The following is a 26,833-nucleotide window of genomic DNA, read 5'->3' on the forward strand; positions in this document are numbered from 1 at the left end:
TTTTTTTTTAATGTTTATTTATTTTTGAGACAGAGAGAGACAGAGCATGAATGGGGGAGGGTCAGAGAGAGAGGGAGACACAGAATCTGAAGCAGGCTCCAGGCTCTGAGCTGTCAGCACAGAGCCCGACGTGGGGTTCGAACTCACGGACCTCGAGATCATGACCTGAGCCGAAGTCGAACGCTTAACTGGCTGAGCCACCCAGGCTCCCCTCAGAAGAACAGCATTTAAAACTAAAGGCTGCGCTCAACTAAAATGATGTGTTCTTAACCAAAAGCTAGGGGAGGGAGAGTACTGTCCTCTGCCAGTAGGTTTCTAATCCGAAGATTTAAAATCTACTTTCTTTTTTTAAATTTTTTTTTCAACTTTTTTTTTTTTAATTTATTTTTGGGACAGAGAGAGACAGAGCATGAACGGGGGAGGGGCAGAGAGGGAGGGAGACACAGAATCGGAAACAGGCTCCAGGCTCTGAGCCATCAGCCCAGAGCCCGACGCGGGGCTCGAACTCACGGACCGCGAGATCGTGACCTGGCTGAAGTCGGACGCTTAACCGACTGCGCCACCCAGGCGCCCCTAAAATCTACTTTCTATATTACGGTTGTGAACGCCTGCCTCGTCAGAGTTGCCAAGGCAACAGCACAGCCCTTTAGAAGAATGAGGACAGCGAGCATATGACACCAAATCCGTGGAAGCATCAACTCTTCCACAGGGACCCATAAGACACCTGTGAACTACAGACAGCCAGCAGACGTATACAATTCCACTTCCATACAGAATTGTGACCATGCGCTGGCACAGGAAAGGCTTTGTGAGCCAGTAAGGAGTAATCAAATCTTCCTACATCTACATGCAAAGTCACAAAACAGTACAGGACACCAACCATTAAACCTTCAACAGTCATATGCTGTTATTATTAATCCTATAGTTATTAGGTTCTGCTTCCAAAACAGAAGTGCCACAAGCAACATGAGGAGCTAAGAACGGAAAATAACTATGCAGATTCGAGAACATCCCACTTAAACGCCATTGGGATTTTCTTACACAGCTAGATGAAATTCTAGTGATGTAATCTAGATATGGGGAAATGAAAGATCCAGGGAAAAGTTACTCTGATTATGCGTGTAACTTTTGTTTTACTGATACAAGTATGTTAAGTGATATCATTAAGATAGAGTATTCCCCCACATCCAACTACCAAATGATCTGATGAGGGCTTTTCTTTCCCCGCCCTTAATTGTTGAGTTGATTGCAGTTCAATGTTATCACACATGATATGGATTGTTTCAGATATTTATATTTTACTTGTTTAATTAGCTAAGCAAAAACTGCATCCCTCAGATAGATGACTTCAGGCATCAGCAAACAGCATGCTCATTTAGGATGTGAATCTGAATGTACTCTTTCAGGATAAGTGGGAAGCAGAGACTTTCACATGCCTCACTCTTCCCACACACATACCTGTGCTGCTCGGAAGGTGAGCTGACTTTGGTGCTATGGCGTATTCCTATCTCATTGCTTTTAAGGGTCTGGGGTCCCATTTTTGTCCCGCTGCAGCTGGCCCTGCAAGACCCTCATTCTCTCCCCCTCTGGAATATTCACCTTACCCGGAAGCATCCCTCCCCCCTTTTCCCAATAACCACTCCTTTTTCTGATGCATATCTCACACTGCAAAGACTTCTGGCATTACCGACGTTAGGACTTTGTGATGTGTTGTACCTTAATTCTCCCCTAAGTTCTAGAAATCCACCCCTATCCTCCTAGGTTATCTTTGCCATTAATAATGATGTTGCTTCAAGTGAGAGGTATTACCTGTATAAATTCTCATAGATTACTGAACATGTTTTTAACAGGTAATAGTACTTAATGAAAAGGCTTAGAAATTATAGTGTAAGAGTGTAAAATTTAAACAGGTTTCATTCATTGTATTTAGTGTTGTGTGGAATAACAAGAAATTATCATTTTAGGTAAAGAACGGTCAAAAATGGCAATTTCATATAGTTCAATACCTGACCCAATTTATGCCAATGATTTCAAGTGCCAAGATGAGCCATTTGGGCAAGACATATGACAGCCAGCAAGCCTCTTGTTCCTAGGACAAGGCTGCTTATGAGTAGTGACCTAGATTTCACACCCCGTGGTGCCTGAGCCCAGTCTACTAAATGGCATCGCTAAGTTTATCTTGACAGCTACTTCAGACTATGGCCAGCCATTACACAACAGCACAGATGAAGGAAAACAACCAGATGAGCAACCTGTGTATCCCTTGAAGGTTAGCATCACCAATAAGCAAGAACAAAGCTGAAGGATAAAAGTAGAGCTTTAATATCACTCTCCTCTATTTACTTTCCAAAGTCATTTTTTATCGTATGAAACGAAATCCTTTTAGCGGGTTATACTGAATGGAAATCCTAAATACTGAAAAGAACCAAAAAGCAAAAACATTAAAATAATGGTCCTGTAGTTCCCCCCCGCCCCACCACATGATTGGCTAGCTCGCTTTGGTTTCACATTCTGATCTGAAAGAATGACTTTAAAGGGAAACAGCAGAATAGCCATGCTATTAAATGTACTCGTTCTACACAATAATCCCCACTGGGAGCTTCTACATTGTTAATGATCAATATTATCAACATTTAGCTAAGTTGCTAGGGAAATTGGGGGGAAAAGAGACATCTTTTCTGTCCTGCTCTCCTGTCCATGAGCTTATATTCCCATAGGAGACAGCTAGTTCATACAAACAAAGAGCTCTGATGTGGGACTTTGTGGAATTTATATACCACAAACAGCAAATATAATACATGTGCCATCACCTCGTTTAGTTTTTGGATCCAATAATATGAAACACAGTAGTTCTAGGTTAGGAACTGCAGGTAGTGTCTTTACCCAGATTATACTAAGCAGGTTTGAATTTAAAGCTCATTTTCATCTTACTGAATTCCTGGAACCACGTACTTCCAATTTTCTGATGCATGAAGAAAGAAGGGAAACTTTCTGTCACATAAGCTTGGTTTGTTGCAAATTCATACACAGGATTTTATAGTACCTATGAATATCATCCTCGCTCTACTAGCTCTCTTTGGGAATTTGGAAAAAGGTATTTATGTTTCTCTGAGTTTTTTCATTTGAAAAATGGAGGATTCATTCTGATTACTCAGCTGTATCGGTAGGGTTGAAAAGATACAAGATGAAAAACAGACTGAACTCATTTCAAAATTATAGTATAAAGGACATTATCTCCATGCAAGAAGTATAAAATACAGCAAAAGTAAAAATAAAATAAAATAAAATTATGTATCTTAATCTTGCTAGATGAACCTAAGAAATTTTCCTGAAAACCAAAGAGATGAATAAGAAATGTCAAACGATGTTTTCATTCAAAATACTCTCACATAGGAGTAAAGGCAGTGGCTCACACAAAAGCCAGTTAGACCACTATCAGATAAAGTACTTCCTGTCTGCCTAACTGGAAGGAAGAAATGCCACTGGACAGAAAGTAGCATACATACATTTACATAATTTTGTTATGTAAAATTCATGGACCTTATGTTCTAGAACCAAAAATTCTGTTAGAGACTGAAAAAATCTCTTGAATAAAATCATGCAGAGCTGAACACTATTATCCTTTATAGTGCTAAGAAGCATACTGAATGTAATCTCTATCATCAACTTTTAAAAATAAACATTTGAATAAGGGGAGCTAAGGGATTTCTTAATTGGTAAAACCTTCATCTTAAAAGCCACAATTCTGCAATAATTATCTCAAAGTTTTGCAAAGTTACTTCTATGGAACATTCAAAACTGATACTGAGATTATCATATCTTTCTCACTATGATTCAATTATTTTTCAAAACTCTAAAACATATGGGATTAGTGCTTTGCTACAGAAGTATGTGGGTCCCCATCCTCCACACCCCTGTTTTTCTGTCCCCATAAGTGTAATGAAGACACTAGATTCCATCCAGTATCCGACACCATTCTACAGAAAGGCAACAGAGCTGAAACTTTGAGCTTCAGACACCGTGTCTATAGAATGGAGATGTATACCTACCGCTCAGGTTAGAGCTAATTAATACCTTTAGAGTTCTTAACACCCTTCTATTTTTATTCGTCAGATATAAGACCACTTTTTTTTTTTTTAGGAGATTGAAGTCCATGACATTGTAGATTAACTGAAAATATCCTCTTGTATTAGCACAGTAGGTAATCAACATCCATTGGGCTGAATCAACATCCATCCATTGGGCTTGGTTCATCATTAGAGAACCAAGCATGCTGATAATGGGTGCCTTCAGTCTTGCAGTCCACCTCAAAATAGACTGTTACTTAGGAGACAGAAGAGGGAAATATGAGGATTTAACACAAGAAAGGCTGCATTCACAGAGTGCGATATGCAGAAGCTAAATTAGGATCCTGACAGATTTAGTAACAGATTTGGTGGCAGTTGTAATACTGAGTCTTTTTTAATTGTAAAAAGTGAATTGATACACTCAGTTATTTTAGCAGACACATTTTACTTATATTGTCCTTGGGGTAAGAGATATGGTTTTCTGGGGAGAAATTTCTGACTAAGCACAGTAGAGATCTTTGCACAGAAAAACCCATTGTTAAAAAAAATCCTATGGTTGCACAACAGTGTGAGTGTATGTAATGCCAATGAACTATATACACTTAAAACAGTTAAGATGGAAAATGCTATGCTTTGTGTATTTTACCACAACTAAAAAAAAAAATCCCTAGGGCTCCTGGGTGGCTCAGTTAAGTGACTTTGGCTCAGGTCACGATCTATCTCACAGCTCCTGGGTTCCAGCCCTGCATCGGGCTCTGTGCTGACAGCTCAGAGCCTGGAGCCTCCTTCAGATCCTGTGTCTCCCTCTCTCTCTATGCCCCTCCCACACTTGTGCTCTGTCTCTCTCAAAAATAAGTAAATAAACATTTAAAAAAATCTTTAAACAGTTACTCTCCTCTCTGGTAGTTTTCATGGACACTAAGGCTATAGCTAATTCATAGGAGCCCTTCCTTAGTGAGTCCTTGTTTACATGACACAGAAGTTACATTGACAGGAGACAGACAAAGTAGGAAATAAGTGGTCAAGAAACAGGATGGCTCCATCCTTAACAGGGGGCCTATGACTGCTGGAGGGGAGGTGGGCAGGGGATGGGCTAAATGGGTGATGGGCATTAAAGGAGGGCACTTGTGACAAGTACTGTGTGTTATATATAAGTGATGAATCATTAAACTCTACTCCTGAAACTAATATTATATTATATGTCAACTGAAATTTAAATAAAAATGTCAAAAAATTTTTAGAAAGATCAAACTTAAAAAAACCTTCGCCGGGTTTGAGCCCCGCGTCAGGCTCTGTGCTGACAGCTCGGAGCCTGGAGCCTGTTTCAGATTCTGTGTCTCCCTCTTTCTCTGACCCTCCCCTGTTCATGCTCTCTCTCTCTCTCTGTCTCAAAAATAAATAAATGTTAAAAAAAAATTAAAAAAAAAAAACAAAAACCCTTTGGTTTCTCATTATTGTAACAAAGGACAGGTTTAAATAAACCTATTGTTTCTTCCACTAAAAAGCAAGCAAGCAAACAAACAAAAAAACAGTGAGCCTCTGAAATAAAACTTGAGATGACTGACCCCTTCATGCTGCCATGTCAGCAGACAGGAAATTTTCTTGAGGGTGTCTGGGGTCAGTAATATGGAGCTCAAGCATCTCCAGATCAGAACTGCCCTAGTGTCTGTGGAAACCATCATGCAAGGTCATCTCTCTCCCTCTCCCCCTCACCTCCTCTCTCTCTCTCTCTCTCTCTCTCTCTCTCTCTCTCTCTCACACACACACACACACACACACACACACACACACACTTGAGCAAAGAGAAGTGAGAGAAAGCATGACAGCTCATTTTATAAAGCTAAGATCATCATCAGAGCCTCTTACATAAAAGCATCAACCTGATCAAAAAACAAAGCCACTAGCACTAGCCTAGCAAAAGTTCTCTTTGGCTCTCAATATTCCATTGGCTCTCTAGACTTACCATTGTTACTCAACCTCTGCACATACCCAGCTCCTTCCACCCTCTCTGAATCTGTAAGACCCTAAAAATTTGAACATGTAGAGAATTCAAGATTCTTTCAAGGAGAGGAAGAAAAACATCATTTAGGAGGTCCACTCCTTAACCTACTCCACAAAAGTCGTTTCCAAACTGTGTCACAGCTTTCTCCGAGAGTCCATGAGCTCTGAATCCTCCCAGAAAAATGCATACCTTAACATTTGTGTGGGGACCTGTCCAATGTTTACACTATGACTGTCTTTAAGGATCACAGGTCTGGAATTTTTCCCATGAATTTTATTTATTCATATCAAAACAAAGAGAAATTAAATACTAGATAAAGACTGCTGAGGAGCTAAAATAATTTTCTCAAAGTCCCCTCAAAATAAAAGCAGTTTGAAAAATACTGGCTCACAGAGGGCTCAATTTGTAAGGGAGGCTGTATTCGGAGGAATAATTAAAATACTCCAGTTATAATAGTTCAAATGTTTCTTGCACTGGAAACTATCAGGGCACAGCTTACATTCGCAAATCATGCACCCTTAACAGATACACTTCTTTTGTCACATAAACATACTGGACCCACCATCTCTCCCTACCCCAGAGGTGGGGCCGAGAGGAAGTTAATGGCTCACGAAAAAGTTGCCTTTTCCCTGTCATAGGAAGAGAAAATGTATGGGATGCATTTCATGACTTGGGCTTGGCAGGTGGAGCACTGGGCACTGTTAAGCCCACTTGTAGCAGCAGCTCGTGATTACCTCTGGTCAGAAGAGAGGCTGAGTTGTTGTAAAAGGAAAGATAGTATGTATCTCTCATGCACCCCTCGTTCCATTATGTCATGTGACTAATACATGGGAAGGGCAGGTTTGATGTCCAAACTACATGAAGTTACCACTCAATAATAAACAATGAGAAAAAGCGTTAAGTATTTGTCAATGTTATGTTTCTGAGTGTCACTTTAGTTTTTTTTGTTTTTTTGGGGGGGGGCCTGAGAATGATTCCTGAAGACCTTATCTATTTTCATATATACTAGTCTCCAAACATGAATAGGGCATTTCACTGGAATTTAGAAAACAGTTCCCCCACAGAAACAATAGTATGTATGTTAACTCAGCTCCTAGGCTGACCCACTAAAGCCCATCTGACCCACAATCTAACCTATAACGTAAAGCTGAGTACTGCCTTCACTGCCAGCAAGACGCAGTATTTTCATGGGCCAGAGTTTCAACCTGAGTTGCCAGGATCACAGCTTCTTCCTCTGTAGAAGGACAGAGCCTTCCTGGATTCCATAGCAATGGCAATGGCTGTCAGAATCTACGGGTAAGAAGGGAGGACCTGCTTTCTGGAAGGAAGGGACGATAAAACTATGGGCTAAACTTCAGGTCTAAGAGGCCCCTTGGAAACCTATCCCAGGACCAGGCCGTTTCTGGTCTGGCAACCAACCCTCAATGTCAACATTCTTATCTCTGAAATATGGTAATTTACCGAGTACCTGAAATCTCCATGAATAATCTTCTACCCTCACGTAAATTTATTAAGTACTCTCAACCTCATGCTAGGATTCAGAAAACAAGGTCAGAGGTTATAGGGCATGCTACATGTCGCACAGTTAAGTGAGGAGCCAAAATTCAAATGTGAATCTATTTCCCAGTACTTCCAAAGCCAGAGAGGTTCCCATCACCTCAGTAAATACTGGAGAGGATTAAATGAGAAATTAGAGCCTGCAGCCCAAATTCTGGCACATGGAAGGTGCTCACTGTTTCTTTTTGTTTCCTTCTCTTGGGCATTGGTTGGCATGATTCACTCTCTAGTGGTACCACTGTTTTTTTCTTCCTAACAAAAGTTTCTTCTCTTCCCGGCCTTTTTACTACACTCGTGCCCTGTACTGTTTATAGTGGGGAGCCCAGTAGCTAACATAGTGAAAACAGGTTATAATTTTTTTCTCCTATATCTTTTCACCCTTTCTTTTTTTTCACTGACATCCCACAGGGTGAGGGATTTTATATTTTTCTTAGGTCATGTGTCCTTTTCGAAATCTGTGCAAGCTATACACTTTCTCTTCAGAAAAAAATGGACATAAAGATTATACACACACACACACACACACACACACACACACACACACACACATATATATCTCCAGCAGTTTTAGGGAATTCCTCTTAAGATACTCTACTACAAAGAAAGGATTCTATATTTAAATTCTGATATCCTGAAGTGAAATCCATCCACCTTTTAGAGAAATACCCAAGAACTGCGGAGTTCATCGTAAGCATGGCAGTGAGATGGAGAGAATAAAGAGGGCTTGTACATGGGGCAACAGGTACACCTGGGAACCTTGGGACCTATCTGCTGTGAGGGCAGGGAGATGGAAGGAGACACAGTTACAGGATTGATGCCCTTCTCTTTTCCACTGGTTTTGGTCAAAATCATACATACATTGGTTCCAGAATGAAATGAAACCCAGAAGGCTGCGTGTGCCTCTGCAGGCTCATGAGTATCCATATCTACATCAGTGTACTTGTCTGTGCAAAGGATACAGGATGAGAATGTTTGGGGGTTGGAAGGAGAACAAAGGTAGAGTCCCAGACATCAGTTAAGAAGGAATGAACTGGTGATGGAGGAGGTGCAAAACTGTATGAGCAGAGAAGTCCCATGAAGCATCTGGCCACTTGGCTTGAGTGGCTGTTCCTATATGGTAATATATACATATATATATATACACATATATATATATATATGTGTATATATATATATATATATATATATGTGTGTGTGTGTATATATATATGCCTTTTGAAATCCAGAGCTGTTTATATACAATGCATGTGTATAACTACATCTAAATATATGAATGTGCTGGAATTTGGCTTCTACTTTGATCAAAGAACCTCATTTATTATAGGTGTTAATGACAATGCATCCAAAGAAAGAAAAGAGATGCTTGACATCATCTAGAACATCATAGGCAAGATTTTAATCAGTTTAAGATTTTGCAACTTCTGGCAAATGTACTTATTAACCTTTCCATTTATTTTTACAGCCTAGATGAGGAACCTCACTAAGTCAGCTGTAATGACATAGGATGGAATTTTTGAATTACAACCTCCTGGGTGCAAAATATAAAATACAGACTTGTTATTCAGTACATGTTTTAAAACGTCATGCATACATAAGCACACTCATGAATATATTCTGAGAAAAAAGCAGAATATACATTTGCATATAAGCCTGAAATATTTTCTCATCAGTATATCATACCAATCACAATCAGAGAGATGCATCTCGGGGGTGGGGGGGGGTGGTCAGGCAACATTAGCACCTATGGCAGATTATAATAATAACAGCCCCTCAAGAGCCGTGCCTGTGTCCAGGCTCCTTTGCAATCTGATTTCTTGTTCCTCACACCAGGAGGTAGGGGCTCTTTCCCTACTTCTTGAATCTGAGCTGGCCTCGTGACATGCTTTGTTCATGTTCTGTACATGGCAGAAGCGACCTTGTATGGTTCCAGAGCCAGGCCAGAAGAGGCCCCACAACTTCTGCTTTCACTCTCCTGGGATGCTTCCCTGAGAGCACCACATAGGTCCAGCCTACTTAAGAATGAGAGACCACATGAACGACAACACAGGCGTGCTAGTGGATGGCCACCATGAGCTGTCAGGTGAGCGAGTGAGGCCATCAACGACCTTCCCACCCAAACTGCCCCCTAGCTCAATGTAGCCCAGGAGTGGGCCCAGGCAAAACCAGCAGCAGAACCACCAAGCCAACCCACAGAATCATTAGAAGTAGTAAACTGCTGTTGTAAGCCGTATGTTTTGGACTGTTCTGTTGCATAGCAAGAGTTAACTGATTTAATTCAACGTAGCAGAAATTGAATGCCAAAGTTTTGATGAGAAGCCATATTTCCTTTAGGCCTGGCCTAACGTCTTCAGCCTTCAGCCTCTTCCCTTGAACATCTCGAGATGCCAGCTTGATTGCATGGGGATGTTACACTAGAAGGTACCGGTGACTTCTGAGTGTGATAAGCCACCCTCTGGGTTGGTTTAAATGTCATATTTACCGGAGGCTCAGAAATACAGATGACCTTCTGAGAGAGCTCCTGGACTTGTAATTCTAAGAGCAAAACTCATTACAAAAAATGATATAACAAATCGAGGGTTAAAAAAAAAAAACAAAAAAACACTTCGAAATACATTGCTAATTACTCACGAAACTTACAATGAAGTCCAAAGTTATCTTCTGAAAATAGCTTGTACTTCTAGAGAACAGCAGCAGCTAACAAGCTGGCAGGTAATGAACACCTACACTGTGTAAGGAACTTTGCTGAGGGTTGTAGCGGCCATGTCACCACACCCCCACTGCCACTCCAACCCTCCCTCGCTGTATGGGATCATCCACCCCTGCCCCAGTGGGCTCTGACTGGCCTCATGAACTAAACAAGTTATTCCCACTCTCCTTACCACCATGTTTCCAGGAGTAGTTAATACACATAGAATACTATAAAAATCAGAATGCATTATGGGCTGAATTGTGTCCCCCTCAGATTTGTATTTGAGGTTCTTACCCCCAGTTCTTCAGAACATGACTGTGTATGGATAGGGCCTTTAAAGAGGTAATTAAAGTAAAATAAGGTCATTAAGGTGGGCCCTAATCTGACTGGTAGGTGTCCTTATAAAAAGAGGAGATAAAGAGACAGGCCCGGAGGGAAGGCCATGTGAGGACAGAGCAGATGGTCACCTGCAAGTCAAGGAGAGAGGCCTCAGAAGAAATCAACCCCATCTACACCTTGACCTTGGACTTGGGAGCTTCCAGAACTATGAGGAAATAAATTTGTTGTTTAAGCCACACAGTGGCAACCCCGGGAAACTAATACAGAACACTTCCACTTGGAAGTTTTAACCAACTCAACTAATGTGGATTTATATAAGGGACAGGCCCCCAAAATAGGAAGGTCATCAATTTCATCTGAAAAAATGCAGTGAGTCATTAGGATAGTAGTTCCATTTCTCTGACTTTTTTTTTTTTTTTTTTTTTAAGTTCTGGCGTCCTCTTTGGGCTGGCTTTGCCCTCAGGCTGGCCTTTCCTATGGGTGGCAGTAAGATGGCCAGCAGCTCTCAGGCTCCCTTGGGTCCTGAACCTCCCAGGAGAAAGAGGGCCCACAAGCCTTCTCGGGACATGTCATTTACATGAGCCCTCACTTAATGTGTAAGTGTCCTACTAATATGGTGCCTCTCAAGTATCCATTTCATCACGGGGGTGCCCTGGAAGGTCTACTGTTAGCATCACACACTGCAGGGCGTGAGGAAAGCAGGGCCCAGAGTCATGTAACTTGCCTTGCGGTATACAGCCGACAACTGCAGCAGAGCCAGAAGCGAACTCAGGGCTCTCCAACTACACACTGGGCATTCATCTTTCCTTACAGACAAAAACTGAGGCAGGGGTCAAACGTTTTCTGTAAAAGCCCAAGCAGTAAACACTTTAGGCTTTCAAACCACAGAAGGAGGTCCCCTGTTGTTTTGTTTATACGACCATTTAAAACATAAATGGGGCGCCTGGGTGGCTTGGTCGGTTAAGCGTCCGACTTCGGCTCAGGTCATGATCTCATGGTCCGTGAGTTCAAGCCCCGAGTCGGGCTCTGTCCTGACCACTCAGAGCCTGCAGCCTGCTTCAGATTCTGTGTCTCCCTCTCTCTGACCCTCCCCGGTTCATGCTCTGTCTCTCTCTGTCTCAAAAATAAATAAACGTTAAAAAAAAACATTAAAAAAAAATAAAACATAAACAACTGAACATGCTGAATGCCACTAAAGTGTACACTTGGTTAAAATTGCAAATGTTATGTTATATATATTTTACCACAATAAAAAAAAAAAAAAGATAAAAAGTAAAAAGAGCCGTTCTTAACTCTTGATACAGAAATAGCCCAACGTCAGATCTGATGGCAGGTTGTGGTCTACCAACCTCTGAAGCATCACTGAGATTTTACTTCTTAGAAGAACTCTGTGCCAGTCACAGGTTTCCTGGATTTCGCAAATAAACTCTAACCTTTTATCAAAAAGTTCTGAAATACAATCAGTGGGCTGCCATTCAAATTTAGCAACAGAAAAGTGGTGGGAGAGCAAGGTCACAGCCGCAGAGACCACCCCCTACCCTTAAGGGTTCCTCCAGCTTTGGGGAAGAAGAAGAACTTGCTCTTCTATTCAGGAAAAAAATAATAATAAAATAAATAAATATATATGTGAAAGACTTTACCTCCTTTGTTATTAGTAGGAAAAGGGAAGATAATCTTGAGGTCATTCTGTTGCACTAAACATAAGAAGTCAGTTACTGATCTGGGTGGGGTAGATCTTGGGAGTTACTGATTTTGTTTTGTTCTCTATAGAGAAATGAGACTATTAGAAAAGGACAGATTCACTCCTGCAGAACTGTTTTCAGGACCTACAGATCTAGCAAGTGGTTGAAGCTCAAACGATAAGATAAGACATTCAAAGATTAAGGAATTGCCCAAAGACTGGCTTAGTTGTTTTTTTACTGTTGCCTATAGACAAATTGCAAGTCTGGAAGTATATAGTGACTACATAAGCCAGTGTCTTACCCAAAGACCTCTGACCAGGACCTTGCCTAGAGCTTAAGAGAAGGAAGTGCATGAGATGTAGCTCAAAGACATCTAATGAAAATGACCCGGGGGGGGGGGGGCAGACATATAAAATATAGCTAATGTTGCAAAATACCAAAAGTAATGGTTACGGGTGTGGACTCTACAGTCACAGACCTAAATCTCAATTCGGACTTCACTACTTCCTAGCTGTGTGATCCTGATCTAGTTACTTAACCTCTTTGAGTCTCAATTTTGTCATCTATGAGGAGGATTTTAATAGTTAGCTCTACCTGGCACACAGCAAGTGCTCAATAAATAAAGGCAATTATTATTAAACAATTATTCTGATAAAAAGTTCCAAATTCCATAGGTCTCACTGGCATCCCAGGCCAGGAAAGCTATCGCTTACAATCCCTATGTTGTTTCCTTGAATGGAATTTTCCTTCTCAATTCCTTCTTTGTGGAACATACTGTTAATATCTGACTTGTTTTTCAGTTAATTCCAACATTTAAGTGCATTTGCATGTGTAAGGAGAATCTGTCTAGCTGTTGCCTAGAATTGCCCCAAGTTTAGTAAAAGTCCTTTCACTGACCTTGAAACACTTTGGAACTAACTCTAATTAAATTCTTTCTGGGTTTTACAGTAATGTTACAGATACTACCTTTCCTTAAGAACAGGAATGCTAGCACATGGGTGGCTCAGTCAGTGAAGTGACCAACTTCGGCTCAGGTCATGATGTCACAGTTCATGAGTTCGAGCCCCGTGTCAGACTGTGTGCTGACAGCTCAGAGCCTGAAACCTGCTTCAGATTTTGTGTCTCCCTCTCTCTCTGCCCCTCCCCGGCTCATGCTCTGTCTCTCAGAAATAAATAAACGTTAAAAATTAAGAAAAAAAAAAAAAAAGAATAGGAATGCCAGAGTAGCAAAGTGTTGTGCATTTCTAGCTGGTTCTCAGAGGGATCCGAATGGCAAAAAGCAAATTTGTGATTTTAACAGATTCTTAAAAAGCAGGTGTTCCAAAATCTGCTGTGATTTATTAGCAATCACATACTCCAATCATAAGCATTTTCCGAAGTTTTTGTTTTAAGAATATAAGCTCGTCTTTTATAAACAGAAAGAGAAACATTTTCTGGATCTGTCTGGTAACATAAGCTTAAGAACATTTGGGGGGAAAAACCTTAGGTAGTGTAACCACTGACAGATTTTACAACGGAACATCTACTTTCCTAACCACTGAGAAGATGCACAGAAAAAAGATGTTTAAAAGAAAATGCATCTAAATGTCAACAGTGATCGTTCTCAGAATGATCATTGGGATTTTTAGTTTCTTTTTTCAAACTTTTTTAAATGTAATCTCTACATCAACATGGGGCTCAGACTCATGACCCCAAGTTCCAGAGTCTCATGCTTTTCCAACTGAGCCACCCAGATGCCCTGATTTTTAGTCTCTTTTTAATATATATTTTGTATTTTACAAACTTGTTAAAAATCATTACATGCTGGGGATCAGAAGGGCTCTCTTTCATTCTTCTTCTTCTGTCCTGTCACAGCAACTGACAGGTGACCCGGAGCCTGACAGAGGGGTCTGAATGCTGGTCTGCCACTTACTGGCAGTGTTATTTTCAGCTAGTCACTTCACCTTGGAACTTCAGTATTTTACTGTCAAAGTGGAATTGAGAATTAAACGTGAACACACTCAAAAGCGCCCCGCAGGGCCTCTCACATGGTAAGGGCTCCGTTCGTTTCTAGTACTAACCCAATACTACAAAGCTGGAAATGGAAAAATTTTCACATCTTCCTTTCTGTTCCCTTCTCTTTAAGCTTATATAGCATTGATTTGATTCCAGTTATTTATCCAAATTCTCTGTCCAGATGTCTTTTATTATGCACATGTCAAACAAGTTATAGAACAATCAAACTATAGTTAAGTCATAGCATGACTTAACTTTCATTGTACTTCTGCTTCTAGAGCTCAGAAAATAAACAGATCCCTCACGGCTTGCTCACATGCAGCTCTCAGGTAAGGATCTGGAGGAAACAATTAAGTTCCTGTCACGAGTTTTCTCTCCTTTATTCACTGGGTCATCAGAAGGAAGGGAGGATCATAGTGTGTGCATGAGGTTGCAGAAGAAAGAAAGACTCCTCCCATGAATTCAGAGGCAGCCATGGCTTCATGGACCAGAGTCTGGCATTTGCTTAAGAAGTATCTGCCTTCTATATCTACAGCGAGAACCAGAAAAGACTGAGATGCTTTTCTGTGCATTTTTTTTTTTTTTAACCAACAGCCAAGTTATGTTTATAGACTTCTGTTATGTAGCAGGGGTCCACGTTTGACGGTGAGAGAAATTCAGATACATTGTGGCCTGTCAGAGAATCTACCAGAAGCCATTCTTTACAAATCTAAATCATCCATCTGCAACAGATCAGCTCGCAGCGTTGGCACACGTGGTGGTAAATGAAGACCTTCCTCAGCGATGCTTTGCACGCAAACACACAAACACTACAGAACTTCCTGAAGTGGTGTTCTTTGCACAGCACACTCATAAGCCATACACAGTTGGACTGTGCTCAAGTAAATCTACTAAATTCTTTTCTTTCTACAGTCTATTTATTTGAGAGAGAGAGAGAGCGCGCGCGAGCACAAGTTGGGGAGGGGCAGAAAGAAGGAAAAACGGAATCGCAAGCAGTTTCTGCGCTTTAAGCTCAGAGCCCAGTGCGAGGCTCAAACCCACAAACTGCAAGAGCATGACCTGAGCTGGGATCAAGAGTCCAATGCCCAACCAACTGCACCACCCAGGTGCCCCTCCTAAATTCCTTTCTTGGTAATTTATAAGTGTATATTAAATGCCATTACAAGTCCTATAGTATAGAAATAGATTTCCTAAACTGACCTGAACTAGAATTGGAATCACTCTTTTGTTGGTACATCCGTTAACATCTTGCAGGAGCAATGACCTGTAGAACACCAGTTTGGGAAACATAACATATAGAGCTCAAGTGGTACAGCACTGCGTGGCAGAGCACCAGTAAAAAAGTGCTTTGTGGATGGAGGGGGCACCAGTGCAGATGGCCTTGCAAATGAGGACATCTGACCTCCCGGGGAAAATGCCCCAAATTTTGGGAGAGTTATTTTGTGGGGACTAGGGATTCTGAATCAATGAGTTACAGCAATTACCAAGGTGGTCTTGACCAATGAATCATTATGTTTATGCTGTGTCTGACTCTCCTCCCAGGAAATCAGTTTGAACCCTTGTAACGGACACCGATTCAGAGCACAGAATATGGATTCTTTGGCCCCAGCAAAGTCACTTTATTTTTCCAGGAAAATAAAACAACCATACAATGTATTGTGACATGTGGCGGAGCTGAGAGCATAATCGAAGTCTCCAGACTAGCTGTCTACAATTCTAAGCTTCCTCCTGTTACTAAAATAGCCTCCACAATAAAAGAAAACCCACAGTCACGTATAGCTAACTCCCTACCTTTTAATTATTCATGGTAATGCCTTGCATTTGTAGAGTTTATACTTTAGAAATGCTAATCAGGTCCAAGGATTACATGAATAATGGAAAGCCACAAATAATTACCAAATGTGATTTTAAGCAATGTTTTCAACACATGCTCTCCCCAGAAATCTTCCCCAAATATTACCTCCCCCCTCCCTTCCACTTACATTCTTCATCCTAAAAGAAACCTTAGTACAGTTAGTTTTATCAGGAGGACGAACCTAACTTTTGTACTTTGCTTTTTCTCTGGGTACCCTAGTCGTAATGACGCCGAATGACCAAATAGTAGTAGTAATAAGAGGAAAACAAGAGGTTCAGGCCCAGACGCTAGATGCGCTATTTGAAAAGGGGAATCTGAAACCCGGCTCTGGCCCCCAGCCACTATGTCAGTGGAGAAGATAACTGCCTTCCCCTCAGTTGTGCATGGTGGTGCTACCATCTGTTTCTTCCCCCAGTGAGTCAGTACACCTGCCAAAAACAATGAGCTTTAAACCAGATTACTGATGCAGCAGTTTCCCTGCCTTCCTCTAGGGGAAAACAACCCACCCAAACAATGCTGGTGTTCCCATTATCAAAGAAACAAAACAAAACACTACATTAGCTAATGTCCAATTTTGCCAATTAAAACCAAATGCCATTTCATAGCCATCCAACCGGCAAAAATCAAAGTGTCTGACTAAATCCAGGCTAAGTGAGGTACGGAGTAATGGGGACCTTCGCATAGTACACATGGGGTTATGCTGACAAGATGATTCTGGAAAAGCAATCTGGCACGTGAAAACGCTCATACCACATCTAGGAATATACCAGAGAAACCTGCGTATACGTCCAAGGAGAAGCGTACCAATGGTTAGTGCTGCACAATCAGCAGTCGCAACAGGACAAAACAAAAAAATGAATCAACTTCTCTGTCCATCCTATGGAAAGCAGGAAGTAAACTGGTAAAAGCACAATGAAGAATTAAACTGTGGTAAAGTCATGTCATAAAATTCTAGGCAGCAGTTAAAGCAAACTATATTGGACTGGTGTTTCTTTAAAAAAAAATTTTTTTTAACATTTATTCATTTTTAAGAGACATGGAAAGACAGAGCATGAGTGGGGGAGGGGCAGAGAGAGAGGGAGACAAAGAATCTGAAGCAGGCTCCAAGCTCTGAGCTGTCAGCACAGAGCCTGATGCGGGGCTTGAACCCGTGAACCATGGGATCATGATCTGAGCTGAAGTCAGATGCTTAACCAACTAAGCCACCCAGGCGCCCTTGGACTGGTATTTCAAAACTTGAGGGGATAGGTACAAACTGACAGACACATTAATATGATATAATTTATATGAATTTAAACATGTAAATTATTTAACGATCTGTCCATGTAGTGAAAGTGAGGGAACAGACAGGAAGAGTACATGTTATCTCCTGGGAAGGGGAAAAGGGGGTGAGGAAAGGAAGGAAGGAGAAAAGACCATGGAAGATACATAGGAAACTATGATATTAGCCATAATATTTATTTATATTCCCCATAAATATTGTATATTTTGATATAACTTTTTTTATCTGGGTCTCAGGTATATGGTTATTATGTTAGCTGTTTGCTAAAAAAATTTTTTTTAAGTAACAACTTTCAAAATATTATAAATTATAGCCTTCTTTTAAAGACCAAAATGAATGATAAAATAGTGGACTGAGAAAATTATACAACCTTACAACAGTGTGCAAGGTGAAAAGGAGCTGGGTTATCCAGCCATGACGTAGTATCTTCCTGAATATTACCTTAAGAACACAACGATACATTTCAAACACACTTTATAGTGCCTTTATTTTTGTGTGGCTGATACAAAAGCACATGGCTCACAATGCTGTTATGAAAGTAACTGTCAAGGAAAAGGAGTTCATGAAAAATATTTGCTATACTTATATGATCACTAGACGCCTTAGAAAAAAAATAATCTTTAATTATTTAATCCTCATATAACTTACTTTCAACTGTTTTTAAGTCTCCTAAAATTTAGAAGTAGTAGCAGCAATGCTGGGTTTTTAGAAACACTACAATGAAGCCATCAAACTACAAAAACTTTCCAAATAACATTTGGTACTGCTTACACACTAGCTTATTAGTGACGGGCACAGTTATAAGCACACTTATGTTATCATCCCACCTAATCCTTAACAACCCTACGAGACAGGTGTTGCTATTATCCCTGGTTAATAGACAAAGCAAGTGGGTACAGAAATATTAAGCACCTTGCTTGAAGCATAAAGTTGGAGCCCATTGTGCCACCTCCCGGAGTCCAAGTTATTAATCCCTCCACATATTGCCTCCAGGAGACCACAACACCGCGCACATGGGAACACCCTCAATTCAACATTTACTTTCACATACAATCCTCAATTAAAAACAAATTGTTTTTAACATTTATTCATTTTTGAGAGAGAGAGAGGGAGAGAGTGCGTGAGCATGAGTGGGGGAGGGGCAGAGACAGAGGGAAACAGAATCCGAAGCAGGCTCCAGGCTCTGAGCTGTCAGCACAGAGTCTGACATGGGGCTCGAACCCACGAACTGCGAGATCGTGACCTGAGCTGCAGTCGGATGCTTGACCTACCGAGCCACCCAGGGGCCCCGACAATCCCCAAGTTTAAACTTCGGAGATACTTCTATGACATTCAAATCTGACTTGGCTCATTTTACCAGCCCGAAAATTTGGTTTCCACCAGGGACGACACTATCAAATACTCTTCACGTCATCAGAAGTCCTGAAGCATCACTGGGATTCTGAGATCTTCATCAGCATCGGGAAAAGGAAACTTGTTTTTCTCAGGCTGTTAATTTAGAGATCAAGTATCCTGAATTTTGGTTCTAGCACATCCTGCTGCCCAATCCGTCCTAAGCAATGTACGAACCAGGGTGCTTGCGAAGGCTCCATTCAGGGATGTTTGCTCTCCTTCAGTCAACGGCTTACAAGAGTGGACTCTAAATCTAAGGGCCACAGGGGAGGAAACAGATGATGCTAAGTGCTACAGTCTCACCCAGGATGGTTTTATTTTTTTCCTTTAACTTTCACACTAAAATGCTGCGGTAAAGTTTTAAGATAAAATAGGCTAGAGGACAACATAAATAGCTACATATTTAGCCAAAACAGTTTCTGTTACCTTGAGTCATTAAAGACTCATTAATCTTGGGGGGAAAAAAATCAAATCTAGGACACTGGGAACAACAAAGTAGGCCTCCACTTTAATGATTGTTACAGTACTCTCAGAAGAAAGGAATTCAAGAAACACTGAAAGTCCTGAATTAAAGTTTTGCTTTTTAACACATCACCTCAAGAACATATGGCCTCATTCTTTAACCTTGTTCTCCTGAAGTAATATGGAGCAGTAATTATATTAACCCCCTCATGAAGCATCAACAGTAGTAATGATCCACAAGAAATTCTCAGATGGGGTCTAGAGCATTCGATTTGCTTTTCTCTTATCAATAACGTTTCCCCCAAAATCATGTCACTGGCCACATAAGCATAATCATCTCCTGACACTCGGGATTTAGTTAAATCTAGAGTCGGTGGCCAACAGTCCCTTTTAAATGTTACCCTTCTCCAAAATCACATCAAAGGAAAACAGAAATCCCTCATTCTTCTCTCGTGTCGTTGAGTTTTAATTAGAATAATGCTGGCTTATGTGTCTTTCTACTTATCTTCTTCCTCTACTCCAGTGAGTAAATTATGACGTAGAAGCTAATTTAATACATCCTCATGTTCACAAGACAGTGACAGAAAATGCTAGACGTGAAGAGTGAGGTTGAATGGATGAGACACAGGGTGAACACCAGCTAGGATGGGATTTGACCACAACAACGGGCCATCAGCAGACAGGCTCATGTGGTGAGAGAGCGAGAAGACAGTGGAGCAGACCCGAGCACACTTGCACAGTAACACTCGGCAGCCCTGAAGGGGAAAGAAGAGGCTGTGTGGGGAGCCTGGGGATACTCAGGGCCTGCAAAGAAGGACCAGGCGTCATTCCAAGTGCATTGCTGAGATGGTCACCCATGAGTTCCGGGCTTGAAAAGCACACAAGTGAGCTGGAAGGGTACTGACAGCGGTGAGAACACAGGGTTCGGGAGCCGAGGGGTCACGCAGAGGATGAAGAGTTCGGAAGGCGTGAGGCCACGGTGCTGGCGGAGAAGGAACTCACACAGCTGGGGAGACCGCGCGTGTTGTCTAGCATGGGGCACACACCCCCAAAAAATCACTGTTTGCTGAATCTGGAAGTTTGTGGGTGCCTAGGGGAATATCTGGGTTCGTGGTATTGTAGATAGAGAGCTAATAAGTCCCAACACAGACCTACACTACCTAAACGGAGCCAAGTGAAGGTCACATAGCAGCAGAGAAAGTGTCAATGTCACTGCAACTTGTGACAATGGAGACGATCTTGAAGTCATTTAGACTGTGAGAAAATGTCAAGTTGACTGATGATTGGAAGTGTTGACCCAAGTGGCCAGTTTGGAGTTCCATTCATAATTCATGCTAATGTTTATGCAACAGTATTCTTTTTTTTTTTTAATTTTTTTTAACCTTTATTTATTTTTGAGACAGAGAGAGACAGAGCATGAATGGGGGAGGGGCAGAGAGAGAGGGAGACACAGAATCCGAAGCAGGCTCCAGGCTCTGAGCCATCAGCCCAGAGCCTGACGCGGGGCTCGAACTCATGGACCGCGAGATCGTGACCTGGCTGAAGTCGGACGCTTAACCGACTGCGCCACCCAGGCGCCCCTATACAACAGTATTCTAAACTACTGGATGTGTAAGGAGAGGCGAGACGATAATAAACACCACCGTGTGAGAATTAGGAAAAGGATTTACTACTGTAGTGTCACAGAACAATCAGGGGTAACAGACTCTTAAAAAGAAAACGTGACTCCCAACGCAAGCCCAGGGTGAAAACCCAGAGTGCTGAGGTTTTGAATCCTAACACGGCAGATGCTACTTTGTATCTTTATATATTGCTGACTGAAAGGTCTGTGCCAGGAACCATCCACCTACAAAGAATCTGTTTTTCTGGGCCTCACGGGGGGGGGGGGGGGGGGGGGGGGGGGGGGGGGGGGGGGGGGGGGGGGGGAATTGGCTGATGCAGAGGTGGCATTATAAAGGAGAGACATAAAAGGAAAATTCTCAGTGTGGCTTAATGAGGTACACTGGAATGGATTGGGGGGTGCAGAGGGAACGTGACCAGGAACACACTGGACTGCCCTATGCTTGCAGAAGCTCTTTCCCGAACCCACAGAGAAGCAGGTAGCAGTGGGAGACACTATGTTTCATGGAGATCTGGGAGAGTTGAAGTCAATTAGGATTTGTTTCTTAAGTGTAATTTCCCCCTGACTTGTAATTTATACTTTATAGCCATGATAGTGAATTTCAGTTGTTCAAAGGAAGGTAAATACTTGTAATACTCCAGACATGGCTGTAATGAGCATATACCACAACCTCAAAATGAACATTTAATAATGAGCTCCAGGGATGCCTGGAGTGGCTCAGTCTGTTGAGTCAGTTGAATCCAGAGTCCAGCTCTTGATTTCAGCTCAGTTCATGATCTCACCATTCTGAGATCGAGCTCTCCGCCAGGCTCTGCACTGAGTGTGGGGTCTGCTTGAGATTCTCTCTCTCCCTCTCCCCAGCCTGTGCTCTCACAAAAAAAAAAAAAAAAGTTAAAAAAAAAATGAGCTCCAGTAGTTCAAGGAAAGATGATTGTAGAAGGTGCTTCTGGAATGATCTGGCACTGGAATTTGGTCCAAGTCAGTCACGGCAGAATCTGCAAACTCTCTCAGCCATAAGGTCCTAGCAGAAAATTAACCACAGGTCCTCTCTGCACAAAGGCTAGTGGACAAAGGTCTTTAATACAAAAGTCACAGTCCTCTCACCAGGCAGGATGATGATCTATCTGGTATCTCAAGGCCTTTGCTGGATTCAGAATAAAGTCCTGGATCTCGGAATGTTCCAGGGCTTGGACAGATAGCCTCCCCTGCTGTGCTCCCTTCATTTTCTCTGGCTGTCAGTGTCAGTGCATCATCTCTAATCAGTCATTGTGTAATAAACATTTAGGGAGCCTCAACCACATACTGGGCACCCTATTATGTGCCAGGGACACAGTATGAATGAAACAGTCACACTCACTGCCCTCTCAGAGTTTAGTCTTGTTGGAGAGACGTTTAACAACTACTCAACCACCAAAACCGACAATCTGGTTGGAGCAACAAAGGACAAGTACATGATCCTAGGACAGCCCAGAACATGGGACCCAGCCTGATCTGGGGACACTCTTAAGGAAATGACACTGAAACCAAAGAACAAGTAGAAGGTGACCAGGTATAGCAAAGCAGAAGGAGGAGAACCAAAGTACACAGCAGGTGGAGGGAAGAGCTCTACCTCAGGATATAAAGATCCACTGGCACCTACGTTTAATAACAGTAAGAGCAGCATGTAACATCCAACATGGTGCTTGCACCAAATGCTCGCAGCTCTTCCTGCTGACTGACTCGTGAAAGAAACAAGACTACCACAGAGAAATAAAAGTATTGAAGCAAGTAATAGAAAACTGACCAAATTTAGAACAAACAGTCTTGGTGCTGCAAACAGCACAAGAAAAGACAAACAGCCCGCATAAAGCTGGCAGCCTCACATGTAAGCACCTATCGCCCAAGTCCTTGGCAGAAACCTGCCCACAAGCCCAAGACACTTCCATTAAGCACTTCTCTCTCTCTCTCTCTCTCTCTCTCTCTCACACACACACACACACACACACGTAAAAACAAAAAAAACTCTAAAAGTAGAAATTTTAAGGAGAAAAACGTTCCCTTTGATTGGTTTCCAAGATGGCAGAGGATCATGGCTATTGTTCCCTGATTAAGGCCAGAAGCGTTCCATTAATCCCAAGGAATAAAGGTGCACTGCCTTAATCATATTTGAAATAACAAGTGAGGTGATCTGACATAATGGTAATTTATTTCCTTCACTTCACACGACACAATTACAGGGCATGGCAATGAGTAATCTGCCTGACATCTAGTACATCTGATCCACACGAATAAACATGGGACAAGGATCCAGTCACACATACCTATTGTGGGGAAGAGACTAAAAAGGCCTCAGAAAAGTGGCGGCTGTCTTGGAAATTTTCACTCACAAGCTAGTTAAGGTACGAGGCAGGAGATTAGACGACGGACAATTTCTCTAACAGGCATGTAGTGGGACAAAGAGTATGTTGGTAGAAGTTAGCAGAAAATTCGTCATTTGTAGTCAAATATCCCACTTTTTATAAACATCATTTAATGAGCCCCACGTATTTTCTAGAGAGTGTGCTAAATGCTTATAATATCTCTAATCTTCACCTCCACCTATGAGCATGGCATTATTAATTTCATTTTACAGCTCAGAACCTGAAGCTTGGGAAGGTTAAAGAACTGTAACTCGCCTATGTCCACATGCAGTGCTTTTTCTAGCACATCACATCGTCTCTCGTCCCACAGTTATTCTGAATTTCGAAATAACCTCGGCAAACTTGGATGTAGCCGCTAATAGTCAATCTGATTAAACTTTTCCCACCGCAGAAACTGATAGCCCTGACAGCCACAGGGTCTGAATGTCTATAGTTCTCTCCAGGGGCTCAGAGGCAACAACTACAATCTCGACTCTGCATTTGTACTTAGATTTTGTGTTACATTGTTTCGGAAGGTTTCAACAGGGGCCCACAGAGATTCCAACTCTCCACCCCAACTCCAAGTCATTTCTCAACAAGAGCACTTGATACTTGACCCTGAAAGTGACCTATGAGGACAACACCAGCCTCCATAATGTTGTTCCCAAGGATGTAAGTTTTAGGACCATGGGTTCCACTAAATCCACAGACTATCTTGCTACTACTTTATTAGGCCCGAGACTCTAAGGATGCTTCTAGCCCCAAGAGCCATGTATATTCAAGATTAAACTGTGAATATAATTTTCTTCAGTCTATATGCCTAAGCTCCATTCTCACTTCAAACTCCACACTGGACCCAGAATGGTAAGTTCTCTGGAATCTGGACAGACTCTATTAAAATTCTCTAACAAATCATCACTGGGTCTAAAGCCTAAGAAAACAGAACTTGCATTTTATAGTCAGCAAAAATATGCATCGGTGTTCTGGCAAACACTTCAAACACAATGTCTTACGTCCATCTGTGTTATACTTCAGGCCTCTGTATCTAGATCTGAGGTATAATGGGGTATGACTTGCCTTTTGAGGTTGGCAAATCTAGAACATAAATTTAATACACAGAGGGTCCAACATAAATGGGCTCTTTCTAAATGCTCACATCTGAGAATTAAGATGAAACCCTCTCAATAAAATTTCCTTTGTTGCTGTGAAGTATTAGTTTCTGCTCAAAACATGGCCAAGGTGCCTGCAAATGACCTGGTAACTTTTTAGTAACAACGGATTAAATTTAAAGTTGCTCCCTTGAGATATGCCAATTTTAGTGGAAAAGGATACTCAATTCAACCTTCTAATAAATAACGGGGAAGATTTATCAGCTGGGAGATTTTCACCAAATATGTGTGCTTGGTTCCTACTGGTTAGAGCAGCCAGCTATTTTAGCTCCACTGATTATAGCTCTTGAAACAGGCACATAATTTTTTTTTAAGTTTGTTTATTTGAGAGGAGGAAGGAGAGAGAGCTCATGCCTGTGTGACTGGGGGAAGGGGGAGAGAGGGAGAGAGAGGGAGGGAGAGGGAGGGAGAGAGAGGGAGAGGGAGGGAGAGGGAGAGGGAGAGGGAGGGAGAGGGAGAGGGAGGGAGAGGGAGGGAGAGGGAGAGGGAGGGAGAGGGAGGGAGGGAGATGCAGGGGGAGGGAGAGGGGGGGAGAGGGAGGGGGAGAGAGGGAGAGGGATGGGGAGAGGGAGAGGGAGAGGGACAGGGAGAGGGAGGGAGGGGGGGAGAGGGAGGGGGAGAGAGGGAGAGGGACGGAGAGGGAGGGAGGGGGGGAGAGGGAGAGGGAGGGGGAGAGAGGGAGAGGGACGGGGAGAGGGAGAGGGAAGGAGAGGGAGAGGGAGGGAGAGGGAAGGAGAGGGAGGGAGAGGGAGGGAGGGGGGAGAGGGAGGGGGAGAGAGGGAGAGGGACGGGGAGAGGGAGAGGGACGGGGAGAGAGGGAGAGGGACAGGGAGAGGGAGAGGGAGGGAGAGGGAGAGGGAAGGAGAGGGAGGGAGAGGGAGGGAGAGGGGGGGAGAGGGAGAGGGAGGGGGAGAGAGGGAGAGGGACGGGGAGAGAGGGAGAGGGATGGGGAGAGGGAGAGGGAGAGGGAGGGAGAGGGAGAGGGAAGGAGAGGGAGGGAGAGGGAGAGGGAGAGGGAGGGAGAGGGAGAGGGAGAGGGAGGGAGAGGGAGAGGGAGGGAGAGGGAGAGGGAGAGGGAGGGAGAGGGAGGGAGATGCAGGGAGAGGGAGAGGGAGGGAGAATCCCAAGCAGGCTCCAAGCTCAGAGTGGAGTGAGACACAGGGTTCAAATTCACAAACCATGAGATCTTGACCTGTGCCAAAACCAAGAGTCCAAAGCTCAACCAACTGAGCCACTCAGTCACCCCCAGGCACATAATTTTTAAAACTTTAAGTTTTATACAGCAAGCAAATCCCAATGCATACACTACCTCACCATACCAAGAATGTGATGATGTAGAGGTCAAATCATGTTCCCTTGTACAGTGACATCTATGGCAATTTTCTACTTCTGTAACACAGAATGCCTAGAAGACAGTTCTACTCACTCAACACGTATTCAAGGAGAATCCAATGACTGCAAGCCATACAGCAGATGTTATGGTCCTTGTTCCTGACATCTACTGTTATTTTTATATAAATCTTCTGAATAAGACATTGTATTTCAGGTCTCTTTAGCAAATAAAATTTATGCCAGTCAATTTGACTTTAAGATTTCCTCCTTATAATAGGGATCTTTGATGTTACTGCTCCTCCTAACTATACATTTGCCTCACTAGTTGTAAAATTCTACTGGTAATGTCTTTGCCTAGTGCTGAAATGGCATGAATAAAGACACTGGGTACAGACAACAGTCCAAGTCTTACAGAGCCCAAGAGGAAAAGAAACAAGAACATGTGGGAGAATGAATTCTAGAATGGCATTTTTACTTGACATAACGCTCCTTTTTGGGGGGGAGGAAAAAAAAGACTCATGACTTACAAAGAGGACATTACAACTGTTAGATCATCACCAATCCAATAGGAAAGAAATGGTAAATAGGAGATCGTATTTCATTTGGAAACCTTAACTGGCAGAAATTCTACCTTCATAGTGGATAAGCCAGAAGAAAAGAAGTTAACTGCAGGCTCCATAAATACACATTTTAACAAAAAGGCAGACAAGGAGTAAAGGGAGAAGGAGAGCACATTTGCTCAGAACTAATGCGCCCTGATTTAAAGGAGAAATTTTATAATCTGCAATTTGCTAACAAAAGGGGCAGAAGGCATTAACCTAGATATTAACAGAGTAGTCAATTAATACTACCCTGTAAACATATGCCTTCATTTTTTCCACCAAGGAAAATGATGGAAAACAACAAAACAGAGTAGAATCCCCGATATACTCTTAGGTAGAGGCAACGAGGTAAAGAGTGATAGGATTAACCTATCAGATACATCCAAATATAGTACTTACTGTTTCCCTC

At 42.3% G+C, this 26,833-nt stretch overlaps 1 protein-coding gene across 12 annotated transcripts in view; it reads right to left on the minus strand.

The window, feature by feature from the left end:
• Nucleotides 1-26,833, minus strand: part of MAP7 (microtubule associated protein 7) — a 178,470-nt gene that overhangs the window by 124,203 nt on the left and 27,434 nt on the right. The gene's annotated exons all lie outside the window — the stretch shown is intronic.

The sequence above is a fragment of the Leopardus geoffroyi genome, chromosome B2 (assembly GCF_018350155.1).
Source record: "Leopardus geoffroyi isolate Oge1 chromosome B2, O.geoffroyi_Oge1_pat1.0, whole genome shotgun sequence".
Classification (NCBI taxonomy): Eukaryota; Metazoa; Chordata; class Mammalia; order Carnivora; family Felidae; genus Leopardus; species Leopardus geoffroyi.